This window comes from Carlito syrichta, unplaced genomic scaffold (genome assembly GCF_000164805.1).
Source record: "Carlito syrichta isolate Samal-C Ts95f unplaced genomic scaffold, Tarsius_syrichta-2.0.1 Scaffold221453, whole genome shotgun sequence".
Classification (NCBI taxonomy): Eukaryota; Metazoa; Chordata; class Mammalia; order Primates; family Tarsiidae; genus Carlito; species Carlito syrichta.
Genome location: NW_007165549.1, coordinates 189,218 through 195,866, shown reverse-complemented (window position 1 = coordinate 195,866; position 6,649 = coordinate 189,218).

The window sequence follows — 6,649 nt, the reverse complement described above, 5'->3', positions numbered from 1 at the left end:
TAATGCTCTGCCCCAAAACAGTCACCTTTCAGTTCTTCCTTCTCTGAACTGTCATTTCTACTAACTTAATAAACCATATAGTTCAGCAAATTATATTGTCTTTATTTCTAAATCTTTTTCTGAGAAGTCTCATCCTCACAACAAATACACTGAGCTCCTTAAAGTCAGAGAATGGACTTATGTTTCCTCTATACCCCCAAAGAACACCTAGCATGGTAATATGCATATATCTTCAATAAACTCTTAGTTATTAAATAATGTACTGGGACGTAGCTATCAAAATACATGAGTATATATTTCTGTAGCCATAAAACCCAGTAAATAATGACAAGTAGCTATATAATCATTCCACTTGTGGGAAACAATACCAATACTACATACCAAAGAAATAAACACAGACTTATCCCATATATTGAGTCTTACCTTTCACCATAGATCTCACCTAGAAATCCTCTCCAGTCCAGCAGGTCTCCTTAGAGTTCAACCAATACAACAAGGTCATTCATTCCTCTGTGTTTTGTTCCTTTCCCTGGGCTCCTTGACCATCTAAATCAGGGTTTCTCATCTGGGCACTAACGATGTTTTGGGTGAATAATTCTGCAGTAGAGGCTATCCCATACATTGTAGGATGTCTACCAGTGCCCCTGGCCCCTACCCACTAAAAGCCAGTAGCACACTCTGCTCCAAGTTGTGGCAACCAAGTATGTCTCCTGACATTGTCAAATATCTCCTGGGGGACAAAATCAACCCTAGTTGAGAACCAATGATCTAAATCCTAGTCTCACTTCAAACTCTAACTTAAGTCCTATAAGAAACCACCCCTCAACATAACCTATGACCAGTTCTCCTTTTCTAAACCCATATGAAGTGCTTATCTGTTTGCATAATTAATTTTTTTCACTGTTTCTTGACTATAGATAGGTTCCATAAAAACTAGATTACATGTACATTATGTCTTTACAACTAAAAGAATCTAGGTTAGAAAACATATCATTTACCAAAAAATTCCAAGTGGTATAATGTGCTTCAACATCTTCAGAATACAACTCTGAATTTTTAAAACTCCCAAGGAAGCTGAAAATTAACTTGTCCCTGAGTCCATCTGCTTTCTCCTAGGAGGTAGGAGTCTGTTAAAAAAAAAATTAACGTGTCAGCTAATGTGGTAATTTATTTAACTATTCAAGTGAATAATAAGACAGAGGCAACAAATCTTAGTTGCATTTTTAAAACTTTATTCAAAGCCATTCCAAGCATAGGATTTCATTAGACTTCCCTTCCCACTGTACAATCCATTTATCAAAGGTTTAGATTAATACTGCAGTAACAACTTTCTATTACAGTGAATTGAAATGCCAGACATTAAAACTGAATTTAGCACGTTTTACTTCTTTCACAAAGAATTTAAAGTCACTTAAAATACAAATAAAATACAAGTGGAAGCTGGGCTCGGTGGCTCAGCCTATAATCCCGTGCTTTGGGAGGCTGAGGTGAGTGGATTGCCTGAGCCCGCAGATTCGAGACCCGCCTGGGCAACTTTGCAAGACCTCATCTCTACAATAAATAAAAAAAAATTAGCTGGGCACGGTAGCGCGTGCCTGTAGTTCCGGCTACTTGGAAGGCTGAGGCGGAAGGATCGCCCGAGCCCAGCAGGTTGAGGCTGCGGTGGCCGGGAGTGGCCACTGTACTCCAGTCTGGGTGACAGAGGGAGACTCCAACTCAAAAAAAAAAAAAAAAAAGTAGAAAAAAAAGAACATTGTAAACATTAAAAAATACAGACCACAAAGACCAGTCTAGATGTTAACTGAATTTCACATTCACCTCTCAGCGTCCATGAAACAAAAGAAAAAAGATAAAAACATTTATACATTATATAATATTCATAAATATTATATAATTTTCTATGACTGAATCCCAAAAGAAAACATTTTCTATTACTGAATCCTAAAAGAAATCATTCTTATGACTTAGCATGATTCAGTGAAACTAATGATTCAAATAATTAACGTAACATAATCCAAGTACATAAGCTTGAGTGGTCCAGCTTGATGCACTGGGTGGAATGGATAAACTGCACAGCCCTGAAATGACCTTCTGCAGTAGTTCATCTTTCAGCCAAGCTTTTCTAGATTTTACTTTCTCACAACAATCTGGTGTGCTGGAGTTCTGTATTGTATGGAGAATGGATCCATACAAATTAGTGCCTCACAGATATAAAGAGCCAGACCAGCAGCATTTAGCACATGGTAAGTGGTCAATATTTTTTCTTAAAGCCAGATAGACACAAATATTTGTATCTTTCTGAGCAAGTTAAGGAGTTAGGACTCTTGCCTAAATAGAATAAAACTCCACGTAATCTTTTTATATAAAGGCTTAAATAAGTATTTGACTGAGATAAAAGAGTGGTCCCAACCAAGAGTATACATAAAAATCCCCTAATTCTTTTACAGAAACATAACATGTCTCAGTTTCAATGTGTGCTAAATCAGAAACTGCCAAGACTTGGGCCTACGCAAGTGTATTCAGAAGAAGATTTAGATGGGCATTGCCATAGAACACACAGTTTTGACCTGGAATAATTTCAGTTCTTTATGGCTATAAAAACTCAATAAAAGAGCCTCAGTGTACCACCAGAATTAATAAAACAAATTGACTTGGCTGTACGGAGTTATTTGCTTTAAAGCAAATGACTTCAAAAAACATCTGGTGTTTATTCAGTGAATTTTAGAAGGGTTGATAGTAAAACTTTTACATCCAAATAAGTCTAATTGCTCCTTTAGGCTACTTCTAATTTGCAGAGTAACAATATGTTATCAGTACACTGAAGAAAATGATACAGCAGAATCAGTTTTAAGAGTACAGTCTTATTTTGTACATCTTAAAATACGTATTTGATCAGCCAAGATATCTGTGTGTTATTAAAATGCAGGTTTTGCAGAAACATCAATAAGTATTTATTAAACGTATGCAACTTATAAGTGCTTACAGTTCCTTGAAACGTAGGTTCTATAAGCACATATTAAATGCATGTGACGTAACTATTGTCTCCTGAAACAAAGATTGATGCAAGCTATATGAAAGAAAACATTAAATTTGATAGCTCTTCCCACAAAATTAACTCAGTATAGAAATGACCAACAGTATGGCTACACTTGAATCTCACTTGTTTTTCATTAAAATAAAGTGAATTGAGAAGGAAGCTAATGTAGTGTTTCACTGGGCATTAATAAACATTAGGATCTAAAATTGAACATACAAATTCCTCACATTATTGTGGCATCTATTTCCTAATACAAAATTTCAAATGTATGCAGAGAGAATCAAGTTCCAATTATAGAGCAACTTAATATAAAAGCTCTGTATGCCACATACTTTAAAAAATGTTATCAAAAACAGGTACTATCAAGAACACATAGTTACTAAAATTGGGAGAGGGGAGAAATACTTGTTCAACTCCAAGGCATTAACTGCTGACAGTACTGTATAAACTTCTTTAAGTTACATTCTTCTTAATTAGATTTAAGGAAAACCTGACTGCATGGTACAGATTTGAGCTGGGAGAATTAGCCCAACTAACATTTACTCCTCTATAGTAACCAGCATCCCAGTTCATACTTTCATCTGTATGGTGCTTTATTTAAACTACACTTTAGGGCATCTACAATCCTATGGTAAAATGTTAGCAATAAGCTGTGCCTTGTTCTCTAATGGGGCCTCAAAGTGGTCTTACCCCTATTGCTAAATGTAAGAGTCCCTTTGAAATTTATTACCTTCTTTTGTCTCTTTCTCTCACAAACACATGCAACAGTCTCACTGAAAACGAACTCTGAACTGAATATATTTTTTCTAGGATAAGGTTTTGCTAAAGAATGAGCAATAATAAATCTAAGCTTCAATAACTTTTTGTCCTATTGCTATATAGTTTGGGGACAGTTTGTTTTCATTTTTTAAGTAATACAGATGAAAATCGCAAAAGATTTATGGAAAGCTGTTGATAGCACCAGTATACAAAACCTAGATGCAAATACAGCTTCTTTTTCATTTTGGAATGAGTATTTATTCTTTTCTTTCTCTCTTTTTGTGTGTTTGTCTTACAGGGGAAGGGACTGGGGGAAGTAGAGACAATTTTCTTAGGTTAGTACAGTGAAGCTTCACTTAAAATGGATTTCCTGGATTCCTTTCTAGGGACTGATTCAGAAACGGATGGAATTCATTTTAAATAAGCACTCCTGGTAATTCTGGTGCTGGTGGTCTAAGAACAACCCTGAAAAACAAGGTCCATGGATGAGTGGCATTTTGCACAGTGGACCAATCCATTCCAGGCAGAGGGAAGAACAGAAACAAAGGCATGAAAGCGTCAATGTGTATCATGTGCCTGAGAAACAGGCACTTAAGTTCCTTAACCTTGCCAGTCCTCAGTTTCTTCATTTGATAAATGAAGAGTTGGTCCACATTGTCTCTGAGGTCCTTCCCAAAGTGAGTATTCGGTCATCACCCAAAGTATACGGTCATCATGGTTCATTGTTCTCTGAAGATACCGCTAATTGCTACTCATTTATTCCTTCAGTACCAGGCCTCAAGCAGTTTTTAGTCTAGTGGTGAGAAAGACAGACGAGTAATCACTACACAGTGCTATAAGAGAAAGAATCAGAGATGGCGTCACAAAGAAAGTAATGCTTGAGCAGAAATTTTATGGGGAAAAGGAAACAGCATTCCAGCAAGGAATGGCATGTGCAAAGAAAGCCACATGCTGTGTCCAGATACATGTGAACAGTTGGAATGGTTTCAGTATAGCGTGCTTGATGGAGAGAGGTAGAAAACAAAGCTTTGAAAGAAAGAGGGTAGTTCATTTATGTCATACAGAGAGCTCAGATTTTATTATATGGAGGAACCGAAGGCAGGGGATCAGGCTTGCATTTTAGAAACATAGTTCTTATGATAATATAAAGACTAAACCATAAAGAGACAATCTGGACACAAATAAATGTCAGGAGGCTAATGTGAAGAGGTGATGGCTGCTAAAACGAAGCAGTGAGGACAAAAGCTCCAGAGAATAGCTACTCAGGAGGCAGAATCAAATAACCTGCTGACTATGTGTGATGTCTAAAAAACTTAATTTCAGAATTGTTCCTAATTTTCATCTGGGTGACTGAATAGATACTGGCTTCACAAAATAGGAGATACTGAGAATAAGTTTTGGGAGGGAAGGTGGGCTTTGCACTCTATGCATTGTGGGTACTTTGGATACTGGGATAAGGGTATCACAGTCTGGAGCTCAGGTAAGAAGTCTAGGCTAAAGATAGATTTGAGAAGCCCAAACATCACCTGCATGTATCCTACTTAATGTAGTAAATGTCGGTTGTATCTCAAAACTCTAAATTTTTTAAAATTTAATTTAATTAATTTATTTTTCTATTTTAAAGATGTGGGGTAAAATTCAGGGTTAGGTATACAAATGTTCACTTGCTGATGAAATGTGCCCCTCCCTCCCCTGACAGTTTCCCTCAACTGCCAATCCCACCCTCCCTCCCCTGGCAGTTTCCCACTACTGCCAATCCCTTTCTTATAGTATTATGATAATTGTTAAAGGTCCACTTATGAGTGAGAACATATGGTACTCTGCTCATTGTTTCTGTGATAGATCACTGAATATGATCGACTCTAAATCCACCCAAGTTGCTACGAAGTCCATGTTTGTCCTTCTTTATGGCTGCATAATATTCCATTGTGTATATATACATTTTTAAAAACCAATCCAGCTTCGATGGGTAGCATGGTTGGTTCCATGTTTTTGTTATTGTGAATAGAGCTGTAACAAACATGTGTGTGCAGGTATCTTTTTTGTAGAATGATTTGAGTTCCTCTGGTCATACTCCCAATAGGGGGATTGCTGGGTCATATGGAAGGTCAATTTCCAGTTCTTTCAGAAATTGTCACACTGTCTTCCAAAGAGGCTGCACTAGTTTACATTCCCACCAGCAGTGTAGAGCATTCCTTTTTCTCTGCATCCTTGCCATCATCTGTTGTTGTTTGTTTTATTAATGATGGCCATTCTTACTGGGGTTAGGTGGTATCTCAATGTGATTTTGATTTGCATTTCTCAAATGATTAGTCGGGCTGAGCACATTTTCATTTGTGTTGGCTGCCTGTGTATCTTTTTCTGAGAAGTGTCTATTCACATCTTTTGCCCACTTTTGAATGGGGCTGTTTTTTTCCTTTCAGCACACCTTGTAGACCCTAGATGCTAGGTCTTTGTCAGATATACAGTGGCAAATATTTTTTTTTCCATTCTGTGGGCTGTCTCCCTACTCTCTTGATGGTTTCTAGTGCTTTGCAGAAACTTATCAGTTTGATGAGGACCCACTTGTCTATCTTATCTCTTATGGTATGGGCACTTGGGGTTTTGATCAGGAATTGGCTGCCAGTTCCAATTTCCATAAGGGTGTCTCTTGTGTTTTCTAAGATTCTTATAGTTTGAGGTTTCATGTTTAGGTCTTTGATCCATTTAGAGTAACTTTTTTTTTTTTTAGTTGAAGTCTCACTCTGCCGCCCAGACTGGAGTGCAGTGGCTGCTCCTGGCCACCACAGCCTCGACCCACTGGGTTCCAGCGATCCTTCCACCTCAGCCTTCCAAGTAGCTGGAATTACAGGC